The sequence below is a fragment of the Rhopalosiphum maidis genome, chromosome 3 (assembly GCF_003676215.2).
Source record: "Rhopalosiphum maidis isolate BTI-1 chromosome 3, ASM367621v3, whole genome shotgun sequence".
NCBI classification, from domain to species: domain Eukaryota; kingdom Metazoa; phylum Arthropoda; class Insecta; order Hemiptera; family Aphididae; genus Rhopalosiphum; species Rhopalosiphum maidis.
In genome coordinates, this window is record NC_040879.1 from 28,613,264 (window position 1) to 28,637,089 (window position 23,826).

General features: G+C 25.5%; 1 protein-coding gene across 1 annotated transcript in view; it reads right to left on the bottom strand.

Annotated features, from left to right (window-relative positions):
* Positions 1–23,826, bottom strand: part of LOC113556860 — a 503,097-nt gene that overhangs the window by 42,986 nt on the left and 436,285 nt on the right. The gene's annotated exons all lie outside the window — the stretch shown is intronic.

Below are 23,826 nucleotides of genomic sequence, written 5' to 3' on the forward strand. Positions count from 1 at the left end.
TGATCACAAGCATTACAAATAATATAATAACAATGTCACAAGCCTCAGTGATTGATAAATTGACTTTATATAGTTTGTATATTATACATAGTTGGAAGAAGAGGGAGTTATCCAATATCAGTAAGATATTTTCAGGATCAATTATAGTTGCAGATAAGACACCTCATTAAATGAATCTAAAATAGAAAATAAATTTGTTCGTGAAATTTTTTGATTTACAATTACATGTTTATATGTAGTATGTTTTAATCAAATCGATAACAAATCTTGACTTCGAGGCATATAGGCCTAAAAATAGGCCTTTATTAAAAAAATATATATATATAATATTTTTTGGCTCCTATATAAATATGTATTAAAATTATCATATGATCATGTTTTATATGACAAAACCTAAAAATATAGTATGTTGTTTCTTAATATCAATTCAAATAAGATCTTCTCAGTTTAAATAAAATAAATAGTAAATAATAAATAAATAAATACATTTTGAATTAAAATTACCATTTTTGTAACAAATGGCTAATAATATTGTTTTTATAATATAAATAATTTATAGTAAATGATATTATTTGATGGTCATGTAATAAGTGGTATTATTTTATCTCTATGCAGAAGACAGTAAGACACCATAAAACTACTGTATAGTATTAAAGTTAAATTTTAAAAAGTATAGACTGTTACAATAAAATAAATTATTGTTAGTTAGACCAACTTAAAAATATCTGTAAATTAAAATAATAATAATAATGTTTTGTTATTCACGTTTTAGGAATAACGACCTTTCTCTACAATTTTTTAATTATTCACGTAAACAAAGTTAATTTAATGCTGCGTGTTAAATTGTGTATTGACTATACGAGGTTTGACGGGATTTTTAAAGAATTTTATACCTTAAAAAATGATAATAAATCTTTATTTTATTTGTATTGAATAAATAAAATGAAAATATTATTTTAAATACAATGGGTAACAATGCAATGGTTATAATTATAATATAATATGCATAATTACTAATCAGTAATCATAAAAAGGAAGTAAAAAAACAAATAGTACTTTTATTACTTCGCTATTACATAATATTTTAGTACAAATTTTAAGATACTATTAATAGTATTTGATATAATTTTCCATATTAATGTTATACATTATACATTATACGTAAAGATTGATATAAATTTGATACGACGGTATTATTATAATTTAACATCATATAATATGTTATGGTTTGATACAAAAATATTGAACCATTTCATAAATTGAAAAACATTTCTTTTTTAATCAATTAATTATTCTTTTTATTTATTGATTTGTATGTTTGAAAAAATTGTGTTTTATAATAATTGATAGGCAGTAATTTAATATAGACTTTACGTGTTTCGACATGATATATAAAAAAAAATGTAAATAATTTAATAATTATAATCTGTCCATAAATGGTTTACGTTTTATTACAAAATTGAGTTATTTAATACATTTAAAATTATAATTTATTAAATAACTATGTTTTATTAATGAACTTTAACTAGTTATTCAAAACTGTTTAGCTTACTATTATTAATGAACCAATTTATATAATTTAAAAGTCAGTTTTGTTTTGTTTTAATAATTAATTGTTGTTTTAAATGGGTTTTAACAAGTTTAATATGTTCAAAAGTAGGCACATTAAAAAACAAACAAATAAAATATTAATAATCTCAAACAAAGAAATTTCAGCTTATTAAATTTATTAATTTATTATTGAAGCATTTGTTTGATTTAATTTCAAAACTGAAGATAAAATTACCGATTAACCGATTAACGAATGTGAAATAATAAACACATAAGTACCTACATTATAGTTGAATAACAATATACGGATGGAAGCTAAGTTCAAACAAATTGAGTTAAATTTACTAAAAATTTCAATAAAATGGTAAAATATGTACAATTTGGTCTGAATGATATGCTATTTTCTTGGTTTGTAACAGAAAAATTAAAAACCATAATCAAAATATTTGAAATATAATCATGAATAATACTTAATGGTGATGTTTGATAGTACCCAATAAATATTAACATTATGTGGTAACTATCGTTTGGTAATATCTGATAACAATATAATAACAATAATACGCTAAATGAATTGTTATTAATCGCAATTAGATCGTAAAATAAATTTTGAATAGTAAAAAAAATTAACCAGAAAAAAAATTTGGTGCAATTAACGTTAATTTTTTTAACGAAACAATCTTACATTGAAAAAATACAACATCCATGTCTTTATTTTAGTATAGGTACATTGTTCTTAAAGTTTAAAATTTTTTTAAAAATTTCATATTTAAATAAATGGGCTATAAACGGGTGAAATATTTTGATCAAACACTTATTATCTACTATAATCGTTGGATATTTTAACGAGTTTCTTCAACTTCTAATAGACGGGGTGACCGAGAAAATAATCTGATTTGGGGTTCGGTAGAATCCATTTTATGATAAAAAGTCTATATCAGCCAGACAGAGAGGTTTTGTATGGTTCTGTTTATATTAATATAAGGCATTTTGCATTATTTACCTTTCTTTGTTATTTGATATGGTAAGTCCATATAGGATTTTGATCTTACGTTTAATTTATAGAATATCATTCCATATCCAAGCAATTTCGCAGCGTTATTATAAAGTAGAATATTTTTGTTTACATTTTTATCCGTTTTGGTGTCGTATATATGCAAATCGCACAAAGCATTTCTATCACCATTAGCATATTCGAAAAGAGTAGTACCTAGGTACTAGTAGATATTCGTTATTATTTATAAAAATCAATCGTATCGAGAATTATATTACTAGTTTAGCATTTAATATATACTACTTATTGCATTTTAATGTTATTGATCTCTGAATTTATAGTTTTCACTGAAGAAATGAAATGTAAATAAACAGTTTTTTCATTTATGCAAACAAATAGCTCTTTCGTTGTCCATGTATAATCGGTAACGAAGAATATTCATGTTGAAATATTAAACAATCTGAGGAAATTTATATTATAATGCCGTTTGAAATGAGGAATTTAAAAAAAAATATTATTCATAATAAATTATTGATTCTTCATTAAAGCTGAAATAATTAAAATATTTATAAAAATTTCTAATTTTTAGGAATTTTAAATATGCTTAAAAAGTGTACTAAGTCATTATTAAATGTAAATAATAAGGTACGATACGTGTTTGATAAAAATTAAAAAATAGCTCTATTGAAAAAAATGCATTTTCTGTTATGCAAGAAGAGTTCTAATTGTAAAAATAGATAAAAGTTTAATTTTTAATCTTGCTTTGTAAAAATAATTACAAAAAATAATAGACCAGTATGGGAATTCAGTGAAATCCAGAGCATGGATTTAACGAAATATCGACATTTAGCGAATTTTCATTTTCAAAAGCCCACCGGGTAAATAATTACATATTGATGACATTTTTACAAATGATTTATCAAAAACAATAAGACCAACATGGTGCAATTCAAAACTAAAATCACGCTAGGTATTTCTAGGGAATGTGGTGGTTATACAGTTGTTACTGCAGAAACATTTCTAGAATAACGAAACGGTGTCGCCGGTGTCGGATACTCATTATTCAATCAACCCAGGGCATTAGGTAATATACCTCCACTCCATCCTAAGGACATTGAAATAGCATTAAAATTAAACTTATACTGTCATTGTGTTTACCATACTAATCTAAAACGTATCGAATTATTTTTGATCTTTATCACTTTGAAAATTAAAACATTGATAGAAAGTTAAGACCCACCGCTGAAGTCAACCTGGCAAAATCCAACGTTTGTAACTACGCGTAATAACATCGGTGATACCATCTACCCAACCTAAGAATGCACAAGACGGTGAACTTAGTTCAATCTCATAAACATCTAAACCACCGAACCCGAATTTCGGTCCAACTGCATTATACCGTCTCAAGCACGACGTTCTAAAGTCGACCTAATAATAATATAATATAATATATTATCATAAAATCTCGCGAAATCGATCGTTTTGCTTCGTATAACGTGCAGCAGATTACCGATGAGTAAATTATGTATAATACGCTATTACTGATATGATATATATCGCTGTAGAAGGCGCGTCTTGCGGAGGGGTTGAGTGTATAATAATATATACAGTCCGTTAGGGTGACAAATAACTGGAGATTTTCTGGGTTATTTACCGCTCGCGCATATTATATAAACCGCGCGACGATGTTATCTTATTATTATTATTATTACGATCGCGGCGGTCGTATAACGAAAAATATACCCCAACGGGCGGAAAAACGGACGGATCGAGGATACCGTCGATGGCATTGGCCGCATAACGAGCGTCGACATTTTTATTATTATTATATTATATCTTCGGTATTTTATATATTATACTGGGTGGTTTTTCCACTTTGCCGTGGGCCGCGGAGATAACACAGATAAACGGAAAGAACACGACGACCGTCCCTGTACAAAGTATGTACAATATTATGCGTGTGAGTATGATAATATATTATACACGCGAACGTGCGTTATTACTTATTATTATAGTAATACGCCGAGACCGCCAAATCGATATCGCGGTATTTCGGCCCGCGACAACCGGCCGAGAGATGATAACGTTATATTATGTACATAATATTATATGCGTATATAAAAATATTAGGACGTTTATTCTATAAATTATATTTTTATTATTATGACCACGAGAAAAGGTTTTCGGACGAATTTTCAGACGGCCGTGTAAAAAATTATACGATAATAATAATATGGACATCGGCACCGCCGGGGCCCCGAGTTGTCACTGTCACGTTCCCATATTGTTACGTACCAATTTTGGGTTACACACATGTTTCTATAAACTGTATGAGCGCTACTCGATGAGAATCGAAAATTCTCGGTGGATATATTATGACAACAGAATCGCGTCTTACCGTCTGTGGGTAACTAGTGTAATATTGCGTACGCTCAATATTATCGAGGTCTGGAGTCGAGGTGAAATCATGTACATTACATATTATATAACATTTAAAACACTTCATCGTAAACTTTATTTATGGAATGGAGTTTTTTATGCAAAATATCGTTTAACCTTCGATAATAGTTTATTTATCGATTTCAATTAGCTTGGAAGCCAATTCCCTGAGTTAATATCGAAGTAAAATAAATTACAAAATTAAACCTTTTACCTATTGTATAATAATACAAGCTTTCTGTGATATTTATATAAGCAGTAACCATCTGCGGTAATTGTTTTAATTTTGTAACTTTAAGTAACCCTAGACAAATGTGCCCATATAAATTAATATTACTTAGCACCTAAGTGATAATTATTATTTAGGTCGATATAATACCCAGATGTTATGGAAAAACGTTTTTGATTAAATATAACTGTACTTGTTTTAATTATTATTTTTCTGACACAATTTAGTAAATATTATAATTGTATAATTTTAACAATAATTAATAACCGCACAGCCTACTTAGTACCTGTAATGATAAATAATTAATTATTTATTAATAACCGTAAACAGAGTACAGATAAGACACAAGTATTCAACTATAAATTATGACGACATTAGGTATCATGTCGGCGAGTCGGATAACACCGATCGGTGGTCGATGTTCTAGTTTTAATATATTTCTGTAGTGGTATAAGTTTTAACTTTTTTATTTTGCAAGTCATTTGTTTTTTATCTCGGTTCGTATATTATGTATAAATGCATTATTCGCACAACATTTATAATGTTTTTATACGATTTATAATTTAATTGGTCCATATAATATGTTAATCATTTTAAGGTCATATTATACCCATATATGTTAATTATTTAAAGGGCGTTATGTTGCAACAACAAATTTACACGGTTTAAACGGGAAACTTTTGATTTGAGATAATACACTCACGTGGTTGAGGGCTACCCATTATTATTTCAACATAGCAGGGATTATGGTCGTGATACAATGGTACATGGACTGTATATAATACAGTACGGAATGCAAGGCACCACCGCCAAAAGAATAATCAGGGATGCACGGTAATAAGATATTTCGTTTTATGTGCGACTTTTGGGAAAACTATTTGCATGGACACACGACGAGTACAAGAGTTATAAATATAAAACATGATACGATTTTTATCTGGTATAATCTTCAAATAAATGGTATACAGACTATTATAAGATAAGGCCAATACGTTATTCAAACATGTACAATGAAACAGTATAGACATTTATCTGTATTGGATTTATACCGTAAAACATAAATAATTATCCATTTTACATTTAAGATATCGTTATGATCTACATTGTACGAAATATTATTTAAACATATCTACTCTTCTGTAAATACAGAGACACTTGATCAATATTATTATATTACCTAAATTTAAGAATTCCTTTCAATACACCGGTAATGCTCGTAGGTACTCATAATTATATTACATTAAGTAATATTTATTACAGCGTTATTCAAAACATTTATTCATGAAGTTGTACAAATTATTTGTAAGACATAGTATGCTCTTTTAAATTAAATGACCTCCTTTGATGACCAAACCAAACATATAACTACAAATTTTAATTTGATTAAATCCTATTATAAATAGTTAAATTTAAACCTTCAAAGATTTTGTATAAAAGACTTCAATTGAACAAACATAATTACAATATTAAACCACATTTACAAGGTTTTTTTAAACTCATTAAAAGCTTATAATGTACAGTTTAACGGGACCCGTATTTCCACTGCCTTCGTGAATCTACGTAGTTCCTTTAAATAGACTTTGAATATAGAATTTCCTTATTCTTTTGAACTCCGTGTAACGTATTTTCATTAAATTGTTAAAGACGCGAAAAAAACAATGCCATATTGTTTTTGGCCGTTGATCAATTTTACTCTGTTATTTTTTTTTATTGAACATCATATTAATGACACAATAGTTTTACACAAAATGCAATATTATGTTTTGAAATACACTAGACAATATAAGTTCCAAAGAGTTTAAAAAAACTTAACTAAAACACAATATCGTATATAAATCATATTTTTGAATGCTGATATACAATTCACGTTACAGGTATATAAATGAGAACAAAAAGATTAATATTAAAAAACAGTCACCTCAATATGTATAAGTATTAAGTAAAAAACAATTTTGTTTCAAAATTATTAGTAAGTAATAAAAATCAATCTGAATAATATGATATAGGTAGCAGGCAGTTTTTAATAAATTCTTAAAACAAAATGTCTGAACTGATTTTAATACAAGCAATGTATACAAATTTGTTTATATCATATGAGAAACTTATGTAATATGTAAACCAAATAGAAACACACACAAAATAATATAATAAACATTAAAAAAAATAAAAAAAATAAATGATTTGGTAAATATACATTATTATAATTTTCGTCAATCAGTGGCCTTAGTAGCGGGTAGCAAACCAAAATATAAAAAGTAAAAAATAATATTATAACCAAATTATGTAATTAGTGTTAAATAAATTATGTAACAGTTAATGTATACAAGTGAAACCAATTAATTTATATTGATGAAAGTAAATATTATATTATATAAAAAAAAAATTATTACATGATATTTTTTATGCTAAAAGCTATTATGAAATTAAATTTGAATAAAGGCTCAACATAATTTTTTTAATTTGTAAAATTTTATATTAATTAAAATTATAGAGTGTAATAAACTACAACACTTCAAAAACGGAAAATATCAACAGTACACTAACGAAGGGTTAATCGATAAATAGCTTATCGGTAAACTTCTGTATACACGAATAAATTACATATTATATAAAAATACATCAGGTAAACTAAGCAGCTGTGCAACGTAAGAATGACAGTGTATACCTTTAGCGAGAGCGTAACTGACGCGAGAAATATTATTATCTCGAGGTGGTTTACGAATACACAACAATAAGGTACTCAGAAGTAGATCAGTGACAGCATAAGGTTTTTTATATCGTAGAAAACCGTTAGTCTTACGAATTGTGACAGACTAAAGTCGAGTAAATTTTCGAGAAAAAAGTATTTTATCAGATTTCAAATTTGCTACGTTTCTTTGCAGAGCGATCATTTTCGAATAAATTAAAGAACTTCTGTTACAGTATCTAAGTATAAATAGTGAGAAAATGAAACTAAGGATTTTCTTTTTATTCGATGTACGTTATCAACGTCTTTTCTCGATTTATAACCCTAAAAATCGTGTGTTGTTGACTATTTTGACTGTCGTGATAAATCAAAATTAGAATGTGTGCAAAGTTTCGATAACCCCGCTTTAATGAACTTGAAAAAGTTTAATTTAGCCAATTTACCTGGATTTTAGTAAGTATGCAAATTTAAAATCTTTTTTAAGATTTCTTTAATGTCTAAATATCCATACTTAAAATCGCATTAATACATTAATTCACTTATGCACAATTGTCAGTACTAATATTTTTTAACCAAAATACAGTAGAGCACGAATCAGTTGTTCGTAGCTTTACTCGTTTTAGTAAACCATAAGTATGGTACATACAAAGAGCATTTATTGCACTTAATGTAACACGCGAATAGATTAGAATGTGTGCAGAAGAAACGAATGTCTCTGAAAATCGTTGTAGAATGGTGGGTTCGGCGAGAGAAGCAGAGGGAGTCAGTTCTCAAAATTAGTTGGAAAATATTATTATTGCGCTTCACGACAATCGATTGCAAACGCTAATGTAATACACATAATATACGGCGGCGTATACACTCGGGGTGGTACTTAAATCGTTCGATACCTAAAACGCGTGCGGTACAGAAATAATAGCACGAGACTACTAAAGATTTTCAACCGGACGTCATTTTTCGATTTCTTCGAGCAAATATACGTATATTACAGATACCTATTGTTATAGGCCCCCTGCGACTATAACCCGATTTACTAGGAAATGTTCGGTCAGATCCGGTAGCCTCGGTCGGTGTACGTAATACGTCACTAGTGTATTCGTATCAACGAACAAAAATAATCATATTTCATTCGCTCGGTTACAATGACATCGTACGTATACGCACAGCATATTGTAAAATATAGCCGAGGGTAACGTTGAAAAGTATTTGATTCGATTTATATGAATTCGACGAAATATCGAAATAATCGATTTATTGTAGTGACTCGTGCGCGAGCTAACCGGAGGGAATAAAATATTATGTACATAACTACTAAAAAAAATACGGGCGTAGGAGTATAATATTTACTAAGAATTAGAAGAATTGACTGGAAGTATGGATACAATTATTTATCAGTAGAATTTTCCGTTTTTTTTTTTTTCATAATAATTATTTATGTTGTTTATCTTAGATAATATCATATTATATCTCAGACATTGATGTTACTCTAAGCAATATGATATTGTTTTGATATTTTTCAATGTCAGAAAATTAAAATGACCCACAGAAAATAAGTGTGTAAAACGTGTAAGTATTACCTTATTGTTACTAACCAATATGATATCATAATAAAGTAAAAATAAAAAATGCAAATCATAAATAAAACTGAGTTGTAAGTTGGTTTTTTATTATATTTTTTTGAAATATTTCGATTTCAATAGTAGTTACTACTCAGAAATAGGTTGATTAATGCTCATTTCTCTAGGGTAAAGTAGATATTTATTCCCAAATTCTACGAAATAACGAAATATAATACCCGTTCACTTAAAGACTTAAGTCTAGTTGGCATAAAAGTAGTGAACTCATACACTCACATTACACTATTTAATGCAGTGGTTCCCAAACTTTTTCCTATCGCGGCACATCATTATTAGTTATTATAAGTCACGGCACACTTTGAATTGAGAGTTAACCTATTAACGAATATGATTGGGCGCGCAATCGTTTTGCAGTAACATAATCAGTTGTAATATCCCATCTATAGGATTAGTTGAACAGGGACAACTTTTAGAACTTCTATCTGATCGTTCATTGAGATTAAAATTTATTTAATGAACTTAAACTGTTCCAATTTTGGAGTCTCATTAAAACATAGTATCCGATAATTACAGAAATTTTAATAAATATATTATTACCATTTTCTACAACATACCCCTGTGAACATAGGTTTTCTGCACTAACAAATATTAGAAATAAAAAACGTGAACTACTTTAATCAGTTGAACAAGACATGCTGGTGTGTTATTTGTCGATCCCTCCTAGAATTGAATTATTATGCAAACAACACCAAGCACACGTTTTACATTAAAATGTTATTATTATATCTCTTTTTTTGTAATTTTAAACTTATTTTTTATATTAATTATATTTAAGTATTTTGAAATAAATCATTATATGCTTTTTTATAAAAATAGTTCAAGTTATCGCGGCACACCTTTCAAATTTCACGGCACACCCTTTGGGAAACACTGGTTTAATGTATAATAGAAAACCATTGATGTCTTTACAAAACTGTATTGAAATTTACTATTTTTTGTGATTTATACACGCAATAAAACAATCAAGTAGTTACTAATACAATTACCCCTACAACATGTATTATTAAAAATATAATAATTTACGTTTAGTAAAGGTATACTATCAAAATGTATTACGACTCATATAAATGTAATTATTAAAGATCTCGTCGTAATATTATTACTTTTGTAAATTTAAAACGAGGATTGTTGATAATCATTAATTTATTCCAACAAAGGAAATATATTTCTTTGTTTATCTTGTTTATTAAAAAAAAAAAAAAGCTCACAGATTTACGGTTTATAATATATATTATATATTATAATCATCGACAGAATAAAACGATGCCCACCTAGATTTTAACATTCCGTTTGTTTTGAGAAAATTAATGGTGTATTATTTTACTTTTAAAGTCCCGTTTTAACGTGATTGGTTTCGTTACTTTAAGGTTTATATACGTTTATCGAAAAAAAAAAAAAATGTATTATTTATAACAATATAATAACTACTATCGGCATAATAACGATACTTGCGGTTTTTATTGGACCCGTCGTCGTCCGCGAGCCAGTGAGTTATTTTTCCTAACCCAACGGTTGAAAGTAAAATCCACATAACTCGTCACATAGACGTGGGACGTAATCTACAGCGAGACATAGACACCGCTTACTCATAATATACGAGTATTAAGTCCGAATGTGAAAATTAACATGCCTAAAACGCCGTATCGCTCCACGTCGTTCCGTTGTTGTTATTATTTTTATGATCATTGTTATTTTTTTATTTTTGTTTTACTTTGCTCTTCAAATCGTCAAAAATGCCTGAGTACCTACCGGATTTTAACGAGCACCGCTATACCAGCGAAATAAATAATTTCGGCTATTTATATTAAAACCAGCCACCCTCTCCCTTCGTGTCCGCGTCACACCACCGTTACTCTTACCCTCACCCTTGAAATATTTCGTTTGTATCCGTTAATGTGCTAACAAGAACGACCATTTCGCGCGATTCTCTTTCAGTCCTTTCGTAAAACGTCCGCCTCAATTATTCAACTCCGACAGAATTCTGTGCTAAGTCTTCGGCGCATTCCGTTGCCAGGACATTTGAACGAACCCACAAGTATTTGTTGTTCATAAAACGAGGAAAGACGTCTCCCATAGACGAATAAAAATATCGAGATACACGACAGAATGAGCGAAATTTGAAATTTTTTCTTTCTTTTGTACATAATATATGAAACCCACTATTAATGTTGTATTGTATTACGATCTAAACGCTGTCGTTGGATTTTTTTTAATCAGATACATTTAGCGATTCTAGGTAGTAGATATGCGTATAATATTGAAACGATTGCTAATTACATTAAACACTAAAATGAACAAGACATATTATGTCCGTGTCAATCGTCATCGATTTCACAATCGATTTTATAAATAAGATGCCGCATTTGACTATGGCGAGAGCCACAAGTTAGCAACCTTTGATATTATGTGTAATGATAATTTAAGTAATAGTAGTTTTAATCTACACAATTGAAAATAATAACAACATTTTAATGAAATTTGTTATGATATTTGTTTGAAAATTCAATTACGTCAATATGTATACTTTAAACGCTATTAAAAATGTATATGGATTTATGTTAAACTTTTTTTTATATTTCCAAACCATAAATATGAAATTCATGTATTATTATACCTACAAAATCATTTTTCCGTTGTTGTGATTTTGAGGAATTCCTTCAAAAATTGAACTTTAAACACTCATAATATAAAAATTTAATATTCATTTTCAATATTAAAATAAAATATTAATATCTTATAAATATTTCGAAATATTTCTTATGCCCTATAAAATTTAAAAATTTAAATATTTATTGAAAATTTCAAACATTCACATATATTTAATTTTTAATTACGATAAAAATATAATACAATTTATTATATTATAAAAATCAGGTGATATGTATATATTCACATTTTTCTAAATTTATTTTAGTTTTTCTCCGGTTATTTTTTAAAGCTAAGCTGGTATTGGAAATATATTAACTTTCGCTCCTTTAAAATACCAAATAATTCAAATTTGCAATCAATCAGAATAATTAAACTCAAAGTGTGTAATTGCCTTTTTGAGTAGTAAAACTGCTTTAATTTTCAAGTTTAAAGGTAGTTTTAGTTTTTGATAGCAAATTGGATCTAGTTAGGGTAGTCGAAAATTCCAAGCACTTTTAAAAATAATTATAAAAAATAAATATATATATATATATAACGTATTTCCTCATAATTATTAGAAAAAAATATATTCTATATTTTGTATTTATAATAAATAATATCATAATAATAATTATATGTAATATATGATTTTTTTTTATAAAACAATATTTTTAACCAAATAGTACTCAATAATTTATTATTGAATTCAGATTTAATATAATATAGATTCAGTAACCTAATATCGATAACTACATTCAACACCTTCAGTAGAGCACTTTCTAAGGTTTTGTTTAATTATGAACTTTAGTAACTACCAACTAAAATAATACTTTTAATAAAGTAGTTATAACAAATAATAATATTATAATTGAAAATTAATCTTAGTATATTTATTATGGTTCTATTTTCTTAAAAATATCATTAACTAAATAAATGATATTAAAACAAATTTTTTTCGCTAAAAATCACGAGTTAATTTTTGCAATTTTTAAATTTAGAATTGTTTATCACCAGATTAATTATAAACACATTATACACAGTCACACGGATAATTCAATTTTAGTATATATAAAAGTTAAAATCATATTATACTTAATGTCATCTGAAATTTGTATACGTTATCATAAATTTAATAAAAACAAACAAATGAGTTCAATGATGTTTAATTTAAAAAATACAGTCGGACTCAAAGAAAAAACAAATTATTTTTCATTTCCGTGTTATTTTCATAACAATATAATGTTTGAAGTGGTTTCTTACTAAATCATCATATTTTACTATGCAATATTTCAATAAAATTGTCATAAGACATTATACAATATAATTGAGTCGTATTATTGGTTCATATTCAACAAATGAGTGTTTTTTCTACATTGAACATTATGATAATATTATGCTATACATTTGTATATAAATTATGAATTTTTATTCGAATCAGTTAAGTATTATTCTTGGATTTGTTTATTATGGAAAACATAATACGATATACATCATATTGAACAGGTGATTTTATACGGCATCTAGGATATAAGAAAATCCATAGTCATGTGCTATTTTAAGAAAAATAAACTCTAACCAAATGACAAGAATAAATTATAATTACTAGTGTGGTGTCACTAAATCTAGTTTTTGTTTCGTTTTCTCAAATGTTCTACTGGACCGTATAGTAAAGTAAAAATCGTTTTTAATTCCATAATGGTTTTAAATTGCCACATGAACTGATTGTACAAGGACATGAATACAAATGTAGAAGATAATGTAGAAGTCGTGACAAAGGAATACACGTTATTTACCGTACAGATTGTCTATATAATTTATATAAAGGAGACCATTATCTTTAGACGGTGGACAATTACTTGTGGCCAAATGGATTTTCCATAATGATAATATTCTAAGTCCATCTTATGTTTCAAATTATCCAAAACCTATTTTATTACTCTATTATTGTACAATATTATCGGTTTAAATAGATTTTACTATAACGGTATCAATTCAAATTAATTTTCAAACTTTTATTGGCATTATTACGAAAATCACTTTTTGTTTATGGTAGTCTTGGATGGAGTAGTGAAAATGTATTATTAATTGTTACTCGATATTAATAGAAAAAAATTTTGTCAGCTGCTGGTTTTATCTAAATTATAAAGGCACATTAAAACTATTTTAAAATTAGAGTTTTTTTGTTCAACTTTATATTTTAATTAAATAGCAACACTATTTTAATGTATAATATAGACTCGAGTATGATACAATTTTATCGTAATTAAATAAAAAAATATTAAATTATCAGTTATTATATTAGTTGGTAAAAAGTGTATTTTATGTTAAAATATTTTTTTATATATGTATTTGAATAATCCTCTCATATTTGCATCTTGTTTTGTGCAAGTTGTAAACATAATAATATTTAACCAACATAAACAAAATTGTAAAATACAATTTTATTGATTAAACATTTCTTTTTAACTTTTTAATTTAAATAAAACATTACTCTTAGTATCTTAAAGTGATTAATGTTTAAACTATTATTCTGTAATGATGGGTAATTTTTATAACCAATTTTAATCTCTACACACTTTGTTATACCTAATAAAAGTAAAAATGTTATAGGCATACACTATGACTACATAAACTGTACATTGTATATTAATTTCACTATAATTAATATTTTACAGAGATATTATTGTTTTCATAAATGTTTAAATTTATTTTATCAATATATTTTATAAGTCCAATATTATATTATGTTGAATGTGAACTAAGTTAAGTAAATTAAAATATAGTCAGGGTGATTCTTTTAACATTAAATACACTATATAAAAAAATAAGCATTTACAAGTATTTAGATTTTAAAACATTGATTAGATTGAAGTGCAAAGAGTATTATAGTGACACAAGTATACCTCAACAAATTTTTATATACTATTCATCTCACTAAATATTAAGTACTTATTTGTTATTAGTGTTAGGTTATTCATCAGGTTATACGTATTACTAAATAATAGATCATTCAAAATTTGATTCCTATGACAATACATTCTTGGGCCATATTCTATTTAGGGGCATGCGATTAAAAATGTATGTTGATTTTCAAGAAAATTAAAACGTGGAAATTGAACATGATATGAATTTTTTAATATAAAAACACGTATAGTCGTATAGAATAAATATTTTACAGAGATTATGCGTGTTCACTGTTAATAATCATTCAGTCATAGTATCATTTAAAATACAGCGAGTTCCACTGGTTTATAGGATCAACCGTTTATTGGAATCAAAATTGAAAATCCCAAATCAGATCTTAAGTTACTATAATGTTAAAGTAACCTTTAATTAGAATCACTAAGTACTGGATAATTGAATCATTTTTAAGAACATTCTTATCTTTTAATGGTATTTCAAACTTTCACTAAAAAGAAACAAGAATTGTTTGAAAAAGTTAAAAGGAGCTATTCAAAAGTATGTCGAAAATGACACTTTTCAGTATTTTTAAAAGTTATAGGTACAATGTGCATATATTATTATTTATTTAATTTTAAATTATTAAAAATAATATATATATATTTTATTATATTAACTAAATATAGATTTAAATTTCAGGCTAAAATGAATATGAAATTAGTAGATTCTCAAGTATAATCAAAAAAAGATAGTTTCTTTACTTTATATTAAATCTATTTTATTTTTAATTTAATTTTAAACATACATATAAACATAAACTCATCAATAAAAAAAAAATTGTTTATAGAATCAATCGGTTAATAGAATCAAAATGATCTGAACCAATGTGATCACATTAAGCGTAACTCGCTGTATAACTAAATTTACTTAATTACTAAATTACTTATTTACTAAATTTATTTACACATTTTATAAAATGCGTGATTTTTAGTTAAATTATTTATGTTGATTTGAATACCTAGTTCTGTACAATTTATTTCAAAATTGTACAAGAAAACCTCTAAAACAAGCCGTTGGACATTATGACAAACAAATGAAAACTAATTAAATTGTAATAAGTATCTGGTATTTAATATAATATTATGATGCAATTTGTTTTGTATTCAATTATTATATTTTATAATTATAACAAAATATAATTTACTTGCTTATATTAAAATTAATAAACAACGTATATTTATATTAAAATATTTAATATTTATATTTTTTGGTCAGCATGCACAATATATTAACATAATATAAATGTATAATTGTTTTATTTCATTACACGTTCAGTTGATTTTTATTTAAAATTTAATTATGTTTTTGATATAGATAGAATCATAGATATTAGATATACTTTTTTTTTTTTTTAATGACTTAACATTTATTAACTTGAAAATAATTGATAGTATGTGTTTAAAAGTTTGAAACTAAATCAAACCATTTTAACTTTGAACACGCAACAGAACCACTTTATATGATCTAGCTCCATTGTGGTTAGAAATATAAATGTTTTTAATAGCAAATATTATAATACAACGATTGCGCGATTGCTGCTTACAAACACGCACAAATGCATTATTCCTTTGTAAACTATATATAGTAGACAGTCTTATTATTATTATTTTATTTTTTTTGTTTCATTTTGAATATTTTTTACGACCGGCAAATGCTGTCAGTCATAAAAAAAAAACCATCGCGTTTGCACGTCGCCGTGTACCTACTCGAAGAGAAATGAGCGCATAAAGTAATATACGCCAAATCCTTGGGGGAATAAAAAAATCTGTAAATTGAATTTCACAAGGAGGTTACGATGAGGGGGTAAATCTATCCAAGTATTTGGAATGCAATTTGTATATTATGTTATCTAGGCAGTGGTTCTCAACCACCGTGATAAAAGGGTACTGGTCTGTATTGTGTTAGAAAAAAATTTATTTTAATGTAGTGTTTAGCAAGATTTTGTTATTTTTTTAACTAAAACCCAAAATTGTGTGAAATCTTATTTAAAAATCCATCCGGTGACCTATGACTGTAAACAAGTTGTGAATCACAGAATTTTAAAGGCCACGGGACACGGCTTTCCGATTTTAATTCTTGCGCTCTTCATTCATTAGTCATTATTATAGTACTCTAGTAGTAAGTATTTGGTGACGAATATAATTATACACGATTTTTAAGAATTTCTAATATATTTCTAGTAAACTGTACCACAATGCAATGTTTGCCACACATATGAAATATCTAATATCAACTATAGCCGGTGCATTTCAAAAAAAATAGTACGAAAACTATAATGAATAATTGAGTATCGCTGAAACGTACAATGGGAGTACATATGTGTTTACAGGTGCATGCAGTATTCCAGCCATTTTAATATTATGAATCTGACGAATCTGTCATTACTATGTTCTCCAAATATCCTACGAGGATTTTAACAATTTGCCCACGAAGAACAGTAAGTTAACCTATCGATATCACCGATTTAAAGTTGTAAGATTTGGTAGCTCGAGATAATTTATTGATGATTAATTTTCAAAAAAATAAAAAATATGACAACTGAGTAGGAAGAGGCAAGCATGAGGAAATATAAAAATTTCATGTAAAAATGAAATAGTAGTTTCAGCAAATGCACATAATATACGTAATTGACAAAGTAATTAACAGTTTAATTATAATAATATGACTAATATTTTTCAGTTCAACTCATTATAAAACTAAATGACTCAACAAATAGTCACTTAACAATATTATAAATTGGGGAATGAATAGAATTTATATTAAGCAATTATTACTGTGTTTATAATATGATATGAAAATAATTATGTAATATTGTGTTATTTTGTATACGATTAGGTATATGGTTAAGTATATTGCATAATGTATATTTATAGAGTTAAATAATAAAATATATCAAATGTTAATATATTAATCAATAAGTTAATGAGAGACCAAGACGGCAACAGGTATAAGTTTGTAATCAGTGGAATTAATAGGTTGTTTAAAACTACCGGCCACTGGCGGAATCCATGCTATATTTATGTGATTGATGGCTTCCCGCCCAGTGATTTCCCTCCATTGGCAGCATTATGAACGCTCGAAAAATTTCAAATCGTGATTCTCTAGCTATAGAATTGTAAAATACCATTCCCGGATTTTTATTATAAAATATACTATAAACGATAAAATTGGAAGGACAACCGAATACGATTTTGTCCGTTTTGTATACAACCATTTTCCATTAATTAATGTAATTCATGAAATACAAAACCGTGAAAAAAACCTGAATTGAATAGATTTAATGGACGCGTTCGATTATACTACGCTATTTCGTATAATATACTAGTGTATGAAGTTTTTTGTAATTTCACAGTAATCTTGGCTATATAACTGAATTTATGAAGGATATCGCATCTACACTGATAAATAAAATACTTGACACAAAATACGAAAACTAGTTTTTGCAACAAACTATATTTAATTGTTTTCCATTCCATGGTACTAAACTTTTGTTGGTTTATACCTATGGATGAATTCCGCTACATATTTAGGTAAATTATATTTACAAGTTGAATGTACTGAAACGGAAAATTAATTGAACCCATTCCTGTTATTTAATACACACACAATCATGTCAATAGAAAATATAGGCAGTTTCAGGCTTTTTTCATCAACCAACAGACAAACCTAAGGTAGAAGGTAGTTATACAAATGTACTTTTGTGTGTTCCGTCAAAGAATATACTTAATAGAAATTAAAATTATATTATTATTATAAACTTGTATTTTTTTATTTTTTTATTTTTTTTGAAATATGTAAAAATAAAGTTTATTTAATAAATAATAACACCGCAATGTTATAGTCACTTCATAAAACTAAAACATTTCGACGATAAGTCAGACTACGATGCTTACACAATTATTTGTTTCCTTCATTTATTCAGTGTGATTGATAACTATTGAAATATGATTGCATGGTCGGGCAATTTGAAATTTAAATGAGTTTCATTTAAATCATTCATTCAAGACATCTTACGAGGAAGACGAAACTTCGAAAATGATGCTTTCATTAGACACATTATTTGAATCGTAAATTGTGTTTTTGTTTAAATAAACGATATGGAAGCAAATTGGAAGGTATGCAATTTCAGCAAGAAGCTAAGCTTTGATGTCAGGTGACACAATTTGATAATTAATTATTATTTACAAGTAAACAATTGAGTTGCTTTTATAAAATATTTTAAAATATATTCCAGCAAAACTGATATTTAGCATTTTACCGGTAAATTGTTGTTACTTCACAAATCACTTTTTATTAGAATTTTTCTGCTCGTCTAATTTTGTAGCAGAAGTATCTTAGTTGATTAACGAAAAACTATTTATTTTATATATTTAATGAATAATGATACATAGAATTATTGTTAGCCAGTAAATAGGACTTTGAAAATTTGAAATATTAGATAATTATTTTAAAATCATTTGAATTATAATATGCGTATACTCAGTATACTGCAGTATATGTTATTAAACGTCCATATTTGTTAATGTTGTATATTGACTAATGACATATTAAATTTCCGTTTCATATATAATTTTATTTTACGATAGTTAATTTGAACGAAGTAGATTTTTATTATAAGTACTTAACTAATTACTACGATTTGAACTTTTTGTGTAAAATATAAAATTTATTAAAAAATTTTATAAGTCAAGCATTATAAGTTATTATAATTAAAAAGATTATTATTAATATATAATTACTAAATTTTTTCACGTTTTAAATTTAACTTATTTTGTTTAGCAGGTTATTTGAAAACAATATATGAATAACGCAATATTTGTTTTTAATTAGAATACATGTTTATAAATAAATATATTTTTTAAAGTATTATCTGAGTAAATTTATTTTAAGGAAGATATTAAATATTTTCTATTTTGGTTTAAGTATCTAAATAATAAACCATAAATTGATGTATAAAATTACAATTGAAATATTTAAGCATATGAAACTATTATTTGTTAACATCGTAAGTACATTAAAATATACATATAAATTCATAATAGATTTTAAAATGATATCATAATGAGTTATTGTTATTAATAACAAAACTATATTATAGCATCTATATATTTTATATTTTACCAATATTATAATCAAATAATAACCATATAATAAAAAATATATTTTTTGAAATAATATAAATATTTTAATTTAATTAAATTACTTAAAACTTTATTTTATTCAATAATTTAAAATTGTATATAATTTTGATTGATTTTTTTTTTTAGTTTTTAAAAATGTAGTCTATTATAGTACAATATTTTATAATTAAATATAAATTATTGTGCTTATTTGATGAGCACTTATCCACTTATCTCATTTGGACGATTCAAAAAATATTTATGATTAATAATCAATGTATATAATTTGTGTATTTAACCTAATCTAACCTTTTTGTTTCGCATTATTCTATTATAATAAGTAAACTTATAGTTTTAAGTATGGAAATAAATATTATGAATTGGTAAAATCAATTTTTATTTTATTCTATTCTTTTAAAAATGATTTATTCATATTGCATTCATATTCAAGAATAAAACAATATTAATTTATAAAATTTTTAAACACTGTAAAAATTGTAATTCCTTAATCCTGTTTATTCGTTATTGTTTGTATTTTTTTTTAAATTTTAGTTTAAACAACACTTGTATGAATATAAATCTTCATAATTTTTATTTTTTTCGATTATTGTCAATGAAATATATATTTATCCTATTGCATACATATATTTTATTTGTAAACAATTAAAATAATAAGAATTCAAACGAACTATACAAAATTAAGACCGTACTTTGATTAACACGGATCATGTAAAATTTACCTATTGATTCTAGAAAATATAGACTATTAATAAGTACAAAAGTTTAGATAATTTTTCATTTTAGGGATTCACTATTATAATAAACTTATCAAGTTAAACATATTGTAGTTTCTAATAAAAACATTTTCTTTTTATTAAGATTGGAAATTCATTTTTTGAATTTTTGTGGCATTTTCAAATGTATACTCATTAACGATACTGTCATTAACGTATTGTTAAATGGTATACTCAAAATCAATATGAATTACAATTACTCAATCGTAGCAACTATTGTTGGTATCAGATCACTTAAGAAAATAACTCAACAGTAATATCTTTTTTAATATGAAGCAACGTGGATTAAAAACGAGCATAACCATAAGTTAAATTTGATTATTTTTTTATAATATGGCTTGTTGAATCTAATATATAGCGTGAACTATCAAAAATATTACTTCACAGTAAAAAAAATATATATTTTAATATACTGAGTTAGGTATATCAGTATACATATTATTTTTATATTTTTTACCTTCACAAGTCTAATAACATCTGGGGAAACATAATTTAATGTCTGATAAATAATTTTGGACTAAATGGAAAATGGTACTAGATTAAGATAGTAATATATTTCGTCTTTGATTATACAATTGCTGTTACTCAATGAAAACCATAAATCTGAGTATAATTACAATTTCCTTACTTATCTCTTACCACTGCAAATAATTATTTCATATTTGTTTCAGTTTAATTGTTTGTGTTAACAACACAACACAAATAGTATGTACCTCGAAGTTAATATACAAATTTAGAAACAGATAGTACAATTAATACAGATAACAGGCATAAGATATTAGGCAATTGTTTCTTTAGAGCTCATTTAAACGTAATCCAGTTTAAGTATATTTTCATTTTAAAATTGAAAATAATAATAAATCGTAGCATTTTAAAATCGAATTTGAACAGCGATCGGTTTACTTAAAAGTGGATGAGATTTTATTAAAAATGGGTATGCTATATATATTATGCTCTTTGCAGTTTTTCCAATGAGTTTTTTAAACTACTAAGAAATTTGACCTTTATAAAATACGAGCTTTGTTCAATTCCCAATCAATTGATAAGGTTACACGCAACACTTTTACTATCCTAAAAATTGTTTTCGAAAAAAAGGAAAAACTATTGTAAACCAAATAACTCCCTCGATTTGCTCTGAATTTAAAATGCAGAAATATTTGGATTGCGGCTTTTGATTATTTTTTTATTCATCATATTGATATTATATTATATTAACACAAATTAATTTATTCTTTACATTTTCTTTATTTAGTAGTAATATGATGAATAAAATGATTGTTTTATCATTTAAGTTGTTTTCTGAATAAATGTTTGTATGTTTGGAAATACTAAAAAAAAATATACATTTTTTTTTTTTTTTTAAAATCATAATATATAAATATAACTCATAAATTTACCATCCATAGAAGGTTTCCTGATGATTTAGATGTTTATTAAAAGTCGATTTTCAAACTAGCTATTTAGCAAAATGTAGGTTCACTACTAAGTTAAACAAACTATTTAATGCTTATAAAGTTATAATTGTAATTAACTATTGGAATTTTCAACTAAGAATATTAAATTTATATGTATAGTAAATTTATATTTGTTTATTATATTATTATCAGTATTCCATAGTAATCTTTTATAAATCAATCTTTCAAATACATTTCTTTTTTTTTTATTATTTAATAGAAAAACCTTTGAACGTTTTATTTTTTATTAACCAATGATGATTTTATTTTTTTTTGTTTTACACATAAAACAACCTATCATTTTTAGTTTTTATACTAGACATATATATATATATATATATTCTTAGAAATATGCACTATTATATATCTGAATTATTATAAACTTGACCAATAGTTTAGGTTTTGATCTATTCTACAATGAATTATTCAACATTCACTTATTAGATCTTTCTCCCTAGCTTATACATTAATTTTTTCTTTCATTTTCGTTTATGATATTCACTGTCGATATGTGTTTAAAAATGATTGTTGTTATTTTGACCTTTTTTGAAGATCAAGTACATTATATTTACACATATTTAAAAAATAAATAAATAAGAAAACAATTAATTTGAAATTAAAACAAAATCTATACAATAACTTATTATTTTAACAAATTACGGTTTGTGTAAAATTTAAGAATTTAAAAGTGAAAAAATAATAAATTAAGTAATTCTTTTCATCATAATATGATATGTTAAATCATTAATACAAACTAAATATTTAATGAATTATCGTATTTATCTAGTACATAATTATAAATGAATTTGAAACAATGACGTTGAGCCAATTGCTAACCCTCTCAGAATGAAAATCAAGGAAACCGAATTCTTATTATGCGTAGTTTTAATTTTTAGTTGTTAGATTATACTGGTTATAGAGTTAAACATAATACATGTTTCATACTTCATTTGTAAATTAGTTTTTCATTTTAAATTAATAACCTAAATATTTATATAATTTTTTTTTTTTTTATAATCTTATTCTAATTCCGTTTATAACATTTCTTTTTTAAGTATTGTATTCGTGATTTTCATTAGGAAAAATAGATTTATGAATTTGTAAAAAATTACATTTTGTTTTCAAATGTCATAATTTACAATAACGTGAGAATAATGTTAAATAATTTAAAACTGTGAACAGCGGAATACTTAAAACAGTTATTCACCTTATATGATATAATATACTGCACATTTTAATCTAAATACTTTTCGTGTAACAGTGTATCCTATTTTTTCTCGAATGTATTTTTTTGTAGTGATTAACAATTTATAACAAAGTAACTCAACTCTAT